This window comes from Balaenoptera physalus (assembly GCF_965194825.1).
Source record: "Balaenoptera physalus genome assembly, chromosome: 5".
Taxonomy (NCBI): Eukaryota; Metazoa; Chordata; class Mammalia; order Artiodactyla; family Balaenopteridae; genus Balaenoptera; species Balaenoptera physalus.
The window spans coordinates 11,446,467-11,464,564 of record NC_138884.1 but is presented as its reverse complement, the minus strand read 5'-3'; the positions used below and the strand labels follow the sequence as shown (position 1 = coordinate 11,464,564).

The 18,098-nt window shown below is 34.7% G+C and overlaps 1 protein-coding gene across 10 annotated transcripts in view; it reads right to left on the bottom strand.

The window, feature by feature from the left end:
• Positions 1-18,098, bottom strand: part of CCSER1 (coiled-coil serine rich protein 1) — a 1,319,150-nt gene that overhangs the window by 763,897 nt on the left and 537,155 nt on the right. The window lies entirely within an intron of this gene.

The following is an 18,098-nucleotide window of genomic DNA, read 5'->3' as shown; positions in this document are numbered from 1 at the left end:
CATAAGGCAGATGTTAACAGCCATAAAAGGGGAAATCGACAGTAACACAATCATAGTAGGGGACTTTAACACCTGACTTTCACCAATGGACAGATCATCCAAAATGAAAATAAATAAGGACATACAAACTTTATATGATACATTAAAGAAGATGGACTTAACTGATATTTATAGGACATTCCATCCAAAAACAACAGAATACACTTTCTTCTCAAGTGCTCATGGAACATTCTCCAGGATAAAACATATCTTGGGTCACAAATCAAGCCTTGGTAAATTTAAGAAAATTGAAATCGTATCAAGTATCTTTTCCAACCACAACGCTATGAGACTAGATATCAATGACAGGAAAAAATCTGTGAAAATACAAACACAGGTAGGCTAAACAATACACTATTCAATAACCAAGAGATCACTGAAGAAATCAAAGAGGAAATCAAAAAATACCTAGAAACAAATGACAATGAAATCATGATGACCCAAAACCTATGGGATGCAGCAAAAGCAGTTCTAAGATGGAAGTTTATAGCAATACAATCCTACTGCAAAAAAGAAGAAACATCTCAAATAAACAATCTAACGTTACACCTAAAGCAATCAGAGAAAGAAGAACAAAAACCCCCAAAGTTAGCAAAAGGAAAGAAATCATAAATATCAGATCAGAAATAAATGAAAAAGAAATGAAGGAAATGATAGCAAAGATCAATAAAACTAAAAGCTGGCTCTTTGAGAAGATAAACAAAATTGATAAACCATTAGCCAGACTCATCAAGAAAAAAAGGGAGAAGACTCAAATCAACAGAATTAGAAATGAAAAAGGAGAAGAAACAACTGACACTGCAGAAATACAAAGGATTATGAGAGATTACTACAAGCAACTCTATGCCAATAAAATGGACAACCTGGAAGAAATGGACAAATTCTTAGAAAAGCACAACCTTCTGCAAGTGAACCAGGAAGAAATAGAAAATATAAACAGACCAATCACAAGCACTGAAATGGAAACTGTGATTAAAAATCTTCCGACAAACAAAAGTGCAGAACCAGATGGATTCACAGGCAAATTCTATCAAACATTTAGAGGAGAGCTAACACATATCCTTCTCAAACTCTTCCAAAATATAGCAGAGGGAGGAACACTCCCAAACTCATTCTATGAGGTCACCTTCACCCTGATACCAAAACCAGATAAAGATGTTACAAAAAAAGAAAACTACAGGTAAATATCACTGATGAATGCAGATGAAAAAATCCTCAACAAAATATTAGCAAAAAGAATCCAACAGCACATTAAGAGGATCATACACCATGATCAAGTGGGGTTTATCCCAGGAATGCAAGGATTCTTCAATATATGCAAATCAATCAATGTGATACACTATATTAACAAATTGAAGGATGAAAACTATATATCATCTCAACAAATGCAGAAAAAGCTTTTGACAAAATTCAACACCCATTCATGACAAATCTCTCCAGAAAGTAGGCATAGAGGGAACTTACCTCAACAAAATAAAGGCCATATATGACAAACCCACAGCCAACATCGTTTTCAAAAGTGAAAAACTCAAAACATTTCCTCTAAGATCAGGAATAAGACAAGGTTGCCAACTCTCACCACTATTATTCAACATAGTTTTGGAAGTTTTAGCCATGGCAATCAGAGAAGAAAAAGAAATAAAAGGAATGCAAATTGGAAAAGAAGAAGTAGAACTATCACTGTTTGCAGATGACATGATACTATACATAGAAAATCCTAAAGATGTTACCAGAAAACTACTAGAGCTAATTAATGAAGTTGGTAAAGTAGCAGGATACAAAATTAATGCACAGAAATCTCTTGCATTCCTACACACTAATGACAAAAAATCTGAAAGAGAAATTAAGGAAGCACACCCATTTACCATTACAACAAAAAGAATAAAATACCTAGGAATAAACCTACCTAAGGAGACAAAAGACCTGTACACAGAAAACAATAAGACACTGATGAAAAAAATTAAAGATGATACAAACAGATGGAGAGATATACCATGTTCTTGGATTGGAAGCATCAACATTGTGAAACTGACTCTACTACCCAAAGCAATCTACAGATTCAATGCAATCCCTATCAAACTACCAATGGCATTTTTCACAGAACTAGAACAAAAAATTTCACAATTTGTATGGAAAAACAAAAGACTCCCGAATGGCTAAAGCAATCTTGAGAAAGAAAGACAAAGCTGGAGGAATCAGGCTCCCTGACTTCAGACTATACTACAAAGCTACAGGAATCAAGACAGTATGGTACTGGCACAAAAACAGAAATATAGATCAACAGAACAGGATAGAAAGCCTAGGGATAAACCCACGCACATATGGTCACCTTATCTTTGATAAAGGAGGCAAGAATATACAATGGAGAAAAGACAGCCTCTTCAATAAGTGGTGCTGGGAAAACTTGCCAGCTACATGTAAAAGAATGAAATTAGAACACTCCCTAACACCATACACAAAAATAAACTCAAAATGGATTAAAGACCTAAATGTGAGGCCAGACACTATCAAACTCTTAGAGGAAAACATAGGCAGAACACTGTATGACATAAATCACAGCAAGATCCTTTTGACCCACCTCCTAGAGAAATGGAAATAAAAACAAAAATAAACAAATGGGACCTAATGAAACTTAAAAGCTTTTGCACAGCAAAGGAAACCATAAACAAGATGAAAAGACAACCCTCAGAATGGGAGAAAATATTTGCAAACAAAGTAACTGACAAAGGATTGATCTCCAAAATATACAAGCAGCTCATGCTGTTCAATATCAAAAAAACAAACAACCCAATCCAAAAATGGGCAGAAGACCTAAATAGACATTTCTCCAAAGAAGATATACAGATTGCTAACAAACACATGAAAGGATGCTCAACATCACTAATCATTAGAGGAATGCAAATCAAAACTACAATGAGATATCACCTCACACCAATCAGAATGGCCATCATCAAAAAATCTACAAACAGTAAATGCTGGAGAGGGTGTGGAGATAAGGGAACCCTCTTGCACTGTTGGTGGGAATGTAAATTGATACAGCCACTATGGAGAACAGTATGGAGGTTCCTTAAAAAACTAAAAAGAACTACCATATGACCCAGCAATCCCAGTACTGGGCATATACCCTGAGAAACCATAATTCAAAAAGAGTCATGTACCACAATGTTCATTGCAGCACTATTTACAATAGCCAGGACATGGAAGCTACCTAAGTTTCCATGGACAGATGAATGGATAAAGAAGATGTGGCACATATATACAATGGAATATTACTCAGCCATAAAAAGAAAAGAAACTGAGTTATTTGTAGTGAGGTGGATGGACCTAGAGTCTGTCATACAGAGTGAAGTAAGTCAGAAAGAGAAAAACAAATACCGTATGCTACCACATATATATGGAATCTAAAAAAAAAAAAAAAAAGGTTCTGAAGAACCTAGGGGCAGGACAGGAATAAAAGCGCAGACGTAGAGATTGGACTTGAGGACATGGGAAGAGGGAATGGTAAGCCGAGACGAAGTGAGAGAGTGGCATTGACATATATACACTATCAAATGTAAAACAGCTAGCTAGTGGGAAGCACCCACATAGCACAGGGAGATCAGCTTGGTGCTTTGTGACCACCTAGAAGGGTGGAATAGGGAGGGTGGGAGGGAGATGCAAGAGGGAGGGGATATGGGGGATATGTGTATGTATAGCTGATTCACTTTGTTATACAGCAGCAACTAACACAACAATGTAAAGCAATTATACTCCAATAAAGATGTTAAAAAAAAAATGTTGAAAACCCCATATCCTCATCCTTTTTCCCTTTATTGCTCTCAACCTGACAGCATAGATTATCCCTTCCAGGCAGGAATCTCTCCTGGCATTTTGTCCCTACATATCTAAGCCCAGTTTGATGACCTTCCAAGAAATTCTTTAAACTGTCAAATATCCTATAATAAAATCACTTCCGTTTCAACTAGCTAAAGCAAATTATATTCTTTGGATCTATGAAAACTGACCAATATTCCAGGTGGCTTTTATTCCAGGATTGCAAAGATGGCTTAAACTTATTAGGTCTGTTAGTAAAAGAAATACATAATCTTAGTAGAATTATGATCTCAATAAATGTCAAGCCTGAGGAATGGAGGGATGTTTACTATTTCTTTTTTTTTTCTTTTTTTTCTTTTCTTTTCTTTCATTCTCTTTTCTTTTCCTCTCTTCACTTCTCTTATCTTCTCTTCTTCTGTCTCTTCTTCTATCTCTGCCTCTATTTGTGTGTTTATCCACTTCAGTTATATAAAACCAATGATCAGGCAGAATCATAATTAAAATAAAAACACTGTAGACTTTCTGTAGTATAGTAGTTCAAGCTACAGTCTTTAGAATTTTAGAAACCTGAGTTGGAATTCCAGCTGAGCCATTTACCAGCACTGTGACCTCTAGTCAGGTTCCTAACTGCTCTAAGCTTCAATTTCCTTATCTGTAAAATGAGACAATAATCATGTGTATTGAGGTTTAATACTCAAAAGAAGTAGATAGCTTTTAGGATTTCCAATTTAGAGAAACTTGAAATGTATATAGCATTTGGCTATAGAATAATCTTAGGAAAGGTAATATTTATAAATCCAAACAGCTGTTGGCAGGAATGCAGTTATCTCTTAGGCAATGGTTATTACATAAATACCTACTAAAGCAGAAGCCAGATTTTCAGACCACAAGATGAGATACTGACAAATAACAAGAGCAATTAAATACTGAATTCCCTAGCACGAAGTTAGTCTCATACAGATAATTTGTATCCAGGATTTGTCCAGCTATGTTTATAGAGTTGTAGGGAAAAAAAGGGATAAGCTACAGAAAATTTGGTAGGCTACTTGTATAGCTTGATAGGCTTTGTTATATGTATCAGCTTATCAATGGCTAATGTAATAAAATGAGTATTTCAATTTTATTATAATAAAACACTAGAAAAGAAACTAGGTCTTGAGCTTTTTTCACCATTCATTCATACAACAATTCATTCTTTCATCTACTATTAGTATATTATATACTAGTTCTATACTAGACACTGAAATAGGGAATATAAAGAATATAAAATATATCTGTATTTATGAAAATCTGCATCTATTGCGGAAGACTGTAAGTATATTTATAATACAATTTTATAGTTCTATATTAGAAGTGAAATTAAAGTATTGTGGAGACTTTGGGGAAGAAGTTTCACAGAGGGGGTGGCATTTAATTGGACATTAAGTGAGGATTAGACGTTTGCCAGACAGAAGACTGAAGATAAAGGAAATAGCTTTTATAATTCAGCACAGTGGATATTCCTTACTCTGTATTAATATAATAACCAATTAACAATTGACAGAAAAAGAAGAGTAATGTGCATTCTAATTATTTAAATAATCAGCTCAGCGATTATGAACAAAGATTCCTGTGTCAAGAATAAGACCCAGATCTTACATATGTGTCATTACTAACTGTGATAGTAAGAATAATGCCCCTTTTCTTCCTCCAATGATGTCCATGGCAAAGGAGAATTAAGACTGAAGATGAAATTAAGGTAGCTAATCACCTGACTTTAAAATAGGGAGATTTTCCTGGGTTATCTGGTGGACCTAGTGAATTCATGAAGGTCCTTAAATATCATAGGGAGAAACAGACAGCCAGAATCAGAGTGATGCATCCATCATAAGAAAGGCTTGATAGGCCAGTGTTTTAAAGATGGAAAGAGGCAAAGGAATGCAGGTAAACTCTTGTAGCTCAAAAAAGTAAGTAAATGGATTATCTCCCAGAGTCTCCAGAAAAAACTCAGCTCTGCCAACACTTTGATTCCAGTCTAGGGAGACCTAATTCTGACCTCTGACTTTCAGAACTATATGAAACTAAAATGAGAATTGTTTAAAGGCATCAAGTTTGTGGTAAATTGTTACAGGAACAAAATGAAACTAATACACTAACTAAAACTTTTTAAGATATAACAATTAGGTAAATATAAATACATGGATATTTTAGTGTATATTTATGAAAGCCTAGACTACCTATAAACTCTATTATTTTAATATAGATATAGACAATCTTCATCCTATTTGATGAACAGATCTGCATCTGCATGTACAGATGAAGGCAATCAATAATAGTGGATAACATGAAAATCCTTCCTATTTCTTATCATTTGTATTTGATTAGTACCATTTGATTTTCTAGGAATTTTCAAATTTCGAATGAAGTTCAGAGCCCATTCTGTGGAAATCGAGCTCAAGAAGAATTATAAAATTTTCTTCATTTTGCATTTTAAAATTTGCTCAACTTGCTATGGTATGAATGTGTGTGTCCCCCAACCTTTATATGTTGAAATCTTAACATGCCGAGGTGATAATATTAGGACGTGATAATATTAGGACGTGGGGCCTTTGGGAGTGGATTAAACCATGAGGTCAGAGCCCTCAGGAATGGGCTGAGTGCCCTTATAAAAAAGGCCTCAGACAGCTCCCTTGCTACTTTTACCATGTGAGGGCTACAACGTAAAGACAAAAAGAAGACGTCTAGGAAGTGGGCCCTCACCAGACACTGAATCTGCCAGTGCTTTGATCTTGGACTTCCTAGCCTCCCAAACTGTGAGAAATAAATACATTTCTGTTGTTTATATGCTTCCTAGTTTATGATATTTTCTTGGAGCAGCCTGAAGAGACTAAGACACAACTCTTACTTGCTCCCTGTACCCCACTGCTTGTAGAAGGTAGTCGAAGTTCTCCATAAAGCATGTGAAGTCCTTCACAACAAACAAATTCTTCCTTGCCAAGTGGGCAACACGCAACTGAATATTTACAATTTCTAGACCTTCGTGGTCTAGCTTGAGACCTTGGCGCTTACTTCTCCTATGCCTCACGACACTTCCCTTTCCTCAACTGCATCTCTGAACTTTTGAAATACTTGACATTTTTGCAGGCCACGTTGAACTACAACCGGCATTATGATATTCTGTAGCTTTACACAGTCTGAAGAAAATATTTCTGCCCCAGAACATTTACGTAAGGTCTTACACATAGTAAGAACTCAATAAATGTTTGTTGATTGCTCTGAATGACTCACTACATTCAAGAAAACAACAGAAATAGTGAGAAATGATAATAGTAGAACTATTATCACTAAGTGAGTAAGGCCCACAGGAAAGAACAAGAAAGAGAAGGAGAGAAACAGCTAATGTTAACAAGAGGACAGACCACTGTCGGTTTTATTCCTGTAGGCATCATTACCAGAAATTATGACCCATCTCTCTTTAACATGGTGTAGCAGCTGGCATGGCTCCACTTTCCTACTTGGCTCTATTGCCAAAGTTTCTATTGTCTGGCAGAGACACTTACGGGAGAAAAGGGAGCTTAATTCTTCTTTGACAATTCTGCTCAGCTTTTTAAAAACTTTCAGCTCAAATACTGCTGCCAAAGACTTTCTTGTTAAGCAGGGCCTAACTACTTTAAATGAATTTTTATTCTTTTTTTTTTTAGGGTCAAAATAAGCAGCTTAGACTAACACATCATTAAGTCTAGTGACTAGTCTAAGATAGCACAGGTGTTTGGCATTACATAGAGAATGGAGGAAAAGTCTATTTTCTGACTTGATTAAAATGAATCACATTTTTGTTTTCCACTGAGAGTTTTAACTCAGTGTATGAATTTCCTCAAGGCTTTTCAGTACCTTTGGGGAGAGGGTGAGTCAGAAGGTGATAGGTCTGGTTCTCTGTACTAGGTCAACTTTGGTCACCAAGGAGACAGAAGGAGGGAAAAAGCTTGGAGACATGGAAAAAGAAGTTTGCCTGTGTGGAGTCTGTAAGGAATAAAGGTTGTTGAAACAGATTCCTATATATATTTATATATAAGAAGGGATTTTCTTTTCCCTTGGTGAGGAAGAACATAAATTGTTTCACAGATGTTATGTGGGAAAGAAGAAAAGAACTTGAATTTTTATTCTTAATAAGAAATACATGCAATAAGAGTCTAATATAACAGGTTTAGCCAACATTATCAGTGCTTGTCACATCTCCTGAGATAAGAGTTTCTTATCAGATTTACTAGAGTAAAAGAGATTACCTGAGAAAAAGGGCAAGTCCCAGTACAGACAGAAGCTGACTGCTGATAATATAATGCAAAAGCTTAAAAGAAAACAGAGAATTTCCTTAGCTGAAAATCTGACATCAATAATTACTCAGAATATTCAAATTACATCTATCTTCAAAATTATTGCTATTAGGCTGTTGATTAGAGTCTAATATCCATCTGGCAATTGTTTACCTTCTAATTTCTTGTGCTATGAATAAGTCACTATCCAAGAGGATAAAAGTTAAGTATTTGCAAAAGCACATTGCACCCTTCCTGATCTCTTTTGGAATGCATTTTAAAGTAAAACACAAGAAAAGATGCTCAACATCACTAATTATTAGAGAAATGCAAATCAAAACTACAGTGAGGTATCACCTCACACCGGTCAGAATAGCCATCATCAAAAAATCTACACACAATAAATGCTGGAGAGGATGTGGAGAAACGGGAACCCTCTTGCACTGTTGGTGGGAATGTAAATTGGTACAGCCACTATGGAGAACAGTATAGAAATTCCTTAAAAAACTAAAAATAGAGCTACCATATGACCCAGCAATCCCACTACTGGGCATATACCCTAAGAAAACCATAATTCGAAAGGATGCATGCACCCCGATGTTCATTGCAGCACTATTTACAATAGCCAGGACATGGAAGCAACCTAAGTGTCCACTGACAGATGAATGGATAAAGTAGATGTGGTACATATATACAGTGGAATAGTACTCAGCCATAAAAAGGGACAAAACTGTGCAATTTGCAGAGATGTGGATGGACCTAGAGACTGTCATACGGAGTGAAGTGAGTCAGAAAGAGAAAAACAAATACCGTAAAATATTGCTTATATGTGGAATCTAGAAATATGATACAGATGAACTTGTTTGCAAAGCAGAAATAGAGTCACAGACATAGAGAACAGATGTATGGTTACCAAGAGGGAAAGGGGAGGTGGGATGAATTGGGACATTGGGATTGACATACATAACTACTATGTATAAAATAGATAACTAATGAGAACCTACTGTGTAGCACAGGGAACTCTACTCAATGCTCTGTGGTGACCTAAATGGGAAGGAAATCTAAAAAAGAGGGGATATGTGTATTCAATATATGTATAACTGATTCACTTTGCTGTACAGCAGAAACTAACACAATGTTGTAAAGCAACTATACTCTAATAAAAAAATAAATTAAAAATAAAATAAAATAAGCGAATAGCAACAACAAAAATAAAGTGATGTTCATACACTTCCCTAAACTATTAAGAATATCTTTTACTGTAGACAAGGGTAAACAGAATTTTCTGTTTATTCATAATGACTATCCCAACTTTTAACTTGCGTCATCCATGTGCCAATTTTGCCCAGCAGAGTTACTACAGGTATTAGAATCTCTGACAAATTATTTATGTGTGCTTTGAAAACTGCACTGAAGAAATGTTAAATCTGTGATACAAAAAACCTCAGAACAGAATATTTGCTTATTTCACTCCCTGTATTGCATCTGTCAGCATGGCCATTTAATACCCCCGTATAGTATAATTAAAACAAAGGATGTCCAATGTCTTAATAAAACACTTTAGGTCTAATATTCTTTAACCTTGTGTAGTTACCAAAGTAAATACAATCATTTCTAAATTATTTGATGTATGGCAGAACTAACTGTACTTAATTCCTTGCACATTTTATTTTACCGCTGATATGATTCAGCTTCCAAAATTCATTTGTTATTTAAGCAGATGATTCCAAGACAGAACAGATGGGAGTCATTGCCAGATAAACTAAACTCATGCTCAGTCCACCTCTGACAGCTTCTCATATTCATGGTCCATCTCAAAGGGGCATGAATCGCAGCCTTGGAATTTTACCTTGATTACTAATTTCTTATTTTAAAAAAAATGTTACAGTATACTTCACACTTATAGGTAAATCCTGAAGTAATGCAAGAGATTATATTTTAAAACAACAAAGAATAAGTGTATATGATCCAGAATGTATATGAAATGGTAATGTTAAGATAAAAAATAAACACTTATGTACTAAACATGAGATCAACTGCTTAAATTATCATTAATAATGATATTATCTTAAATATAGTGTTAATCCCAAGCCAATTCCAATATCTGACGTCTGCATTAAACGTTAAAAGAAATCTTGTTAATATTGGTGTGCAGAGCAATGACTGCCACATCCGCTACTATCTCACATCAAGGTTTTCTAGACACTAGGGACCAACAGGTATTGAGGAACAGAGCACATTGCTGACATCAACTGTTTCCAAATAAATCTGTCCTGGCCTCTTGTCGGCAGACAGAACATATATTTCAGTGACGCCAATCCACTCTTAAGTGGGTCCGCAAACCAAGGTTGAGGTCATAATGACTCAGTTTCTTAAAATTCATTTTCTTTCAAGAAACACACAGAAAGCTGTTTTTATTTCCCCAAATTTCAAGGCTTTTATTGGCTTTAGAATTTTGCTAGCAGTAATTCAATATCCTGTCTTTTATGTACAAATTAATCCAGACCTTTTCACATTGTGTACCTGAATTCTTTCCTCCAATGTTCTGTACCTGTATTCTAAATTCAAGCTTTTCCTAGAAAATCTTCACTTTTGGCAATTATGAAGTACCATCCAAATCTATGTATCTTGTAGTTTTCTGGAGCTCTTTTTAACTCAATGATATAAACAGTGGATCCTTGAATTTGGTTTTCCAAGATCATCTCTAACAGATGCTGAGTAAATTTTGTCCACTAAATATGTCAAAGGGACTTTTTGACCACAGTAAGCAGAGTAGGCCCAATGCTCTGAAAGTAGGCTAAAATAAACCTTTTTACAACGAAAGTTTTCTCTCATTACCACATGGAGAACTCAAAAAAGTTAGGAGAAATCCAAGGCAGCAACTTATGCAAAGATGAAGAAATTCAATGAGATTTGCATTTAAGGAAGAAAATGAATGTGTGACCTGTGGATGAGGTGGGAGGGTGTATGCCATTATTTTTAGCATGTATTAATGTTGACAAGTTCTATATCTTGGACATGCCTTACTGAAACCATTTGGACAGTGTGTGAGAAGGATTTGACAGCAATATAAAGCTAGCAAGCGACATGAAAGTATTTGCTTATTATTTCCATTAATTTTTATTTCCCCTTGAGGTCTACTATGGCTGAGAGATACTGCATACCTTTTAAGAAAAATTAAAATTTGTTTTGGCTTTAATTTATGTAAAAGTAATTTTAATTTATTTAAAAATAATTTTACTTGATTTATCAGGATATACAATTATTATTTTTCTTTCCAGTGAATATTCATAATACATCAGTGATGCTGTCTGCAAAAGTTAAATAATAGATACAATGTTTATTCAAAATTTATCTTGACAAAACCAGAAGGAAAAATGTTAACATAAAATAATACTATATAGACATAATATAGAAAGTATTGTTTGGTAGTTGTTATTTCAATTTTCCTCTCAGTGTTTATAATCAAGACTTTAGTAAAATATTTTTATAGCCATAATTCTTTGATATTCTCAACCGCAAGGTTTAAAGGACTATAAGTTAATTCAAATATGGACATTTAAATGAAGTTTCCAAGTTTAATGGAAATTAAAATAGCATTGGAAAATATACTCAAATAAGTGCACTGATGAATATGTGTAAACATTTAAGGAAATCTCTCACTTCCTATTTCATTCCCTCAAATCCAAACTCCCTCACACATCACTGAGAATTTAATAGCGCTGAAAACTGGATTAATAAAGGAATATCACATATTTATCTGGTAGATTAAAAATTGCTCCAAATCCTTGTCATTCCCCATCAAGAGGTGCAATTTATTTTTCCTTTCCTTGAGTCAAGGTTGGCCTTGTGTTCAGGAAAGAATTAACATAGCAGTCTTGAGTCCCCTCAAAATTTGCAGGTTGGAGTTTCAACTCCCAGGACCTCAGAACGTAACCGTATTTGGATACAAGGTCTTTAAAGAGATGGTGAAATGAGGCCACGGCGCCGGGGGGATGGGGGGTGAGGGCTCTAATCCACTATGACTGGTGTCCTTATGAAAAGAGGAAGAGACCCCAGGGATGTGCATGCACAGAGAAGACTCTGTTAATCGCTACATCATGATACCTATTTATTTGCAACATCAGAAAGATAGCAAAAGAGGTAAAAATAGGAAAATATGCAGAACCTTAGAATCAGGGATAATCTTTGATATTGCTCTTTTCTGATACCCCACATACACTCTATTAACAAATCCGGATGACTCACACTCAGAATGTATCTAAAATGCCACCAGTGCATATTAGCCTGTCAACATTTACCCCGCCATCTCTTACCTATAGGAGCTTAGCCTTCCTTCTTCTACCATGTCCTTTTGCTGCCTACATCGACACAGAAATCAGAGTAACAGTTTTGAAATAAAGGCTGATTATGTCATTCTTTTTTCCCAAAACACTCCAGTGGTTTCCCATCTCATGCAATGTAAGATTCCAAGTCTTTACCACGGCCTACAAGGCCCTTCATGATCTGGTTTCTCTCTGACTTGATCTTTTATTACCTGCACACTCATTCCCTCTGCTCCAGCCACAATGCCACTCTTGCCGATCCTAAAAAGGTCAAATGTTCCCCTGCCTCACGGCTTTTGCACTTGTCCTCAAGCCTCTTCCCATAGATAGATGAGTGGCTTTCTCTTGTTTTTCATTTTAGTCTCTGCTAAACTCTCTCCTAATCAGAGTAACCTTCTTTGACCATCCTTTTTGAAACAGCAACATACTTTAAAGTCACTTCCTATCTTCCAAATCCTGCTTTATTTTTCATTATAGCATCTATCATCCCTACCTGGCATGTTATATATTTATGCTTTTGCTGTGTATCACTCCTCACTAGACCCCAAATACCATGAAAGCAGGAATTCAGTCTGTGTTGTTTACATTGAAGCACCAGTGTCTAGAACATTATCAAGCACATGGTAGGTATTTTATAAATTGATTCATCAACAGATGAATGAATGAATAGATGGCCTAGTCAAAAACTAACCAAAAATGCAGAATATATCATTTTGGGCTCTTTCTGGGACAACCAAAAAGTGAATTCCAATAATAAAAAGAGACCATTAAATTCAGTAAATGAAAAACAACAATAAACACACAAAAAAATCTCAACCAATGCAGGATATGCAACAGATGATGTTATGAGGTCACACCACTATCTGACTCCACTCCCTCAGAGTCTCCAAATGTGTTCTTTTCCACTATGGTGTTTTTAGACCAAATAAACGGACACTACGTAGTATATTGATGTTATATAAAGAGTAAAATATCAATAGTGCTTTGTTCACAATGAGGTTTTTCCCAGAATCTAATGTGATTAAATAATGTGCCTTCAGTGGAGATTGTATTTAGAAAGTTACCAGGTTAATGCACAGCGGGAGGTTTGGGGAATTAAAGAAAAATATACTGTGATGTGTTCCTGATAAAAAGATACCATACATCCTACGGTTACACAAACTATTATGTATTCCTTTTTTCCAAGTAATGTTTTATGTATATTTACCAGTTTCCCCCTAAGATAGATTCATTATATTAACTTCTTCTCCCTCATAATTAATAAACATTTCCATTAATTATTTTTCATGAGAGGAAACTGATATATGAGCTCATCTGAATACTCGAGGGTATAAAATAAACAGCATGCCTTCTAGGAATGAACATTAAACATTATTCTTCTTCATCAAAGTAAAGACTTTATATTTCTACTCTCACATTTAGAAATGAAATACAAGGAGTTGACTGGAAATATTTCTGTTTCATGTTATTTCTAATATATAGGACTTTCTTGCTTTAAACTAACGGATATCTCTGTAAAAAAGATCGGTTAAAACATCTACTGTTCACTATGTGCTATTCTAAGCACTTTCTATTTAATAACTTGTTTAACCTTATAAGAACACAATGAAGAAGCAGTTGCTATTGTTCCCATTTTACAGATGGAGAAATTGAGACACAAAGTAACTGGCTCACAGTTCTAAAAATAGAAAGTGGCAGAACTGGGATTTGATCCTAGGAAGTCTCTTAACTAGGCTACACTGCCTCTAATGTTCCCAACTCTCTTTTCTGCTTTCTTAAAAAAATATATTGTTCTTAAAATAGATATAAGTGGTCATTATAGAAACTATAGGAAAAAAATTAAGTATAGTCCATCTAAATTGTTGATAACTGTATATTTTCTGGGGTTTTTTTTCTACCCAATATTTATTTTATATAATTGAGAGCAAACTATGTGTGTTACTACATGTTACTAAGTCCTGAGTTTAGGCTCTATGGTCAAGTGGATCATAACATCCCCACATTGCCTAGCAGGATAAAATTTTTGAGACCTTCATGTATTTCTCGATTTCTTCCTCTGTGTCCCTTGCTTAAATAAGGGGGATGAAGAAAAGTAGTCAGAGAACCTTGGAATTCCATAGGAGAGGAGACCCAGGAAAGAGCCCAGCACCACTCTGTGTCAGCTCCTGGGGAAGACGGCTGGACTTCAGGGAGGGTGGCTCCACTGTGCATTCTAGGCACTGGATACCCAAGCACCTTACACACGCCAGGAACCCACTAACACAGAGAAGCAGCAGTCAATGGGGTCATGAAGGCAGTGGGTGATTTTTATTTTCAGACTTTGAAGATTGGTGAATGGAGGCTAGTCTTGGTGCACTTTTGAAACAATGTCTAAAGAAAAGGCAAATTGAATTTGTTTCTTTCCTGTTGACTTTATCACAGGATAAGGATAAAGAATAAGGCAGGATAATACCTGTGTCTAACTTATGTAATCAAAGAAAGATGCTTTCTGGAGGAAAAGGGATTAAAATCTAGCCATCAGGCTTCATTGAAGAACAAATACATTTAAAAATATGTGATGAATGTGGCTGGCAAAAAGAACATGGCCCATAATCAAATGTACTATTAACGGAGGGGTCAGGAACAGTGAGCCAGCTTTAGCTTTAAGAACGTTAGTTCCAGGAACGGATGGAGGCTGTAATACCTGTGTATACACAAATAAATTAAAAGGGTCAGCCTACTAAAGAACAATAATATTTGGTGGCCCCAAAGCATTTTTGGTGTGGTACATCTGACTGAGGCCAACAAAGGAAGAGACAAGGCAGATAAAGGAAATCAGGGAGAATGGCAGAGGGAACAGGTAGAATAGGGTAGAATGGGCACATCAAAATTAACAATGTCAACTTGGTTATTCTACAGAAAACCATAAAACTTTTAATTAACAGTTAAGCAGTCTACTCCCTTTTTCCTTATATCAAAGTCTCACTTAGATCAATTAATTTGCACTCTTATGATTCTATTATGGCTGTTTGATAAAATATTGTTTCCACCCATGTGAAATTAGGTATCCTTTGGCCTTTCCATAATAATGTAGTGGCATATGTTTCAGACCACATATGTATATTTTATGGAATGCTGAAAACTCTATTAAAAAATTGAAGTTATGCATTTGCCCTTTGTTTCCAAATATATGTCCAGAACAATAGTCTGCACAATTATAAAAACCTGGACTCCTAGAAACTTCTCAGCACCAAGAGTCTGACTGGGAAATCTGTGAGTTTATTACCTGTGGCATAGGTGGAGGATGGTGAATTATACATCTTTTTATATGAAGGGGTTCACTCAAATGCTTTCACTGCCAGGTGTGAATAGGGAATGGTGACTGTGGTGAACTGGTATCCATGTACCCTGTCCGGATGGAGAAACCCTACTTACCTCTGATCAATCAGTTCTATCTGAAAGAAAGGCAGTTTCCCAGATCTTGCAATTTACTAAGAAAAGACTAGATGGATTTTTTCTGAGAACTGTCCTCATTTTTGATAGACTAAACCAAACAAAACACTATGGCAATGGGTTTTAAATGGTAAGGGCAAGAAATTTAGCATGAGGTGAGCTGTTCTGTAAGGGAATAGAGTCGTGAGTAAGTATACAGGGCTTGGGTTATTTTTCAGAGCAGATCTGGTTTTGTTTAAAAATTAAACTGAAGTATGTATTCCAGTACTAGTAGTGCCAAAAAAATACAGTCTTATTATGGAAAAGAAGCATCTGGTCCCAAACAAAATTTAATTGTCATCTTTGATTCTCGTATCTCCAAAGCTTAACATACCTCTCTTGACTCCTTGGGTAAGTCTCCAGGATACTACCAGTTTTCTACTACCTTAAATTTAATAGATCCCACTGTGGTACATTCCTATTGATAGCCAATTTCTCATCTAACATTCAAGTCAATAATATAGGTAGAGATATTAGTGGGAAGGTAATTATTAGGGATTTAAAAAATATATTACATACCATTTGTCATTATGTCAAACGGTATGGTTAAAATAAATTTAATCTGAATGTCATTCTGAAGATAATATTTAAAGGAAAGCATTTACTTGGATAAACACTTGAGCCAAAACAGGATATCTTTCTCCAACTGTTATATGAGTGCTTCCAAAATAGACCAAGAAAAGGGATGGAATACTTTCTTTTATTAACCTAATTACTTCCCAGAAGAAAAGGTATAATTAAGTCTCTCAACCGGCCACCAAAGCTTATCTTTCAAAAGCCTTCCTTGTCTAATATTAGGGCAGATGGTTATGGAGTTGGGTGCTGAAATCACTGTCTTAGAAAATACAACTAAAGTATCAAAGGTGATTAATCTTATTTTATTCTTGGGGAGTTAAAAAAAAAAAGATAATCAATTTTTTTTCTAGTTACCATGTTGGTCAAACATCAAAAATTTAAATAAAGTTTCTGACATAAATGAATTACAATTGCAAGATTTTTCAGGGTATCATTATCGGAAAACTTCAGTGTCTTCCGTGTTTTTTTGTTTTCAACAAATTTTTTTGCAATTAAAATGTACTATACTGCTAAGGTACATCTCAAAATAGTTTCTGTATATTTTGTGTTTATATAAGGATAAATAAGAATTCTATTAATCATTTATATGACAACAATTTATAAACTAAAAATAAAAGAAGCAAATGCAGGAGTTGTATAATTTGAAACTGTAATTTTAGATACTTTTAAATACTAGTGGATGTTTCTATATCTGATAAAATTGTTTTGAAAAATATAAATAATATTCCTATCACAGAAGAAGTAAATTAAGAGGTACTATAACTATATTGGTTACCAAAAGCCAATATTATATATTATAAGCACTTGGAAGTTTTAACTGCATATTTACACATTAACACGGGAAAAATATTGATCTCTTAGAACCAGTCAGAGAAACTAACTAAAATAATTATATTTATATTAGCTTTATGTCAGCAGATTTTGTAATATATCTGACATTTCCTTTTACCTCTGTTAAAATATACATTAATTTTCAAGGAAAGTAGTCATTATCAATATATTAAAAAGAGAAAATGGTTTCTAGTGATGCTGTGAGCATTCAATTAGAAACTTGTTAAAAATATGATTTTTCTTTAAATTTTGTCCCATCTACCGTAAGATGGAATATTAAGGAATACTAAACTTTGAAACATTAGTATTATTTTCTCCTTTTGTTGTAGAATGATAAAATATTTCTCAATAAATGATATAATCAGAATTCTGTTTAGTATTTAACAATTCTCTGACATAAAATGAGCCTTTAACAGTTATTATTGTCTATCATTAAGCCACAAAGCACCTATAATTAGAAAACTAAAGACCCACAATGGAATTTATAACCTTCTATTATTTTCATTTTAACAATAAAGCAAATATCGAGTATACGGAAATCCATGTCAGTCACTGTACTAGATGTAAGCAATATGAAGTTGAATAAGATTTTGTCTTCATATGAAAAACAATGACAATGTTATGATAAAATACAAATCATCATAACCCCCCAAAATATGTTTACCTTTTTTTAAACTAAACTGAAACCACTGCACATAAGTGTATCATCCCAACTTTCCAAGTTTTTTTTTTTTCTTTCCCATGATCTTAAGGA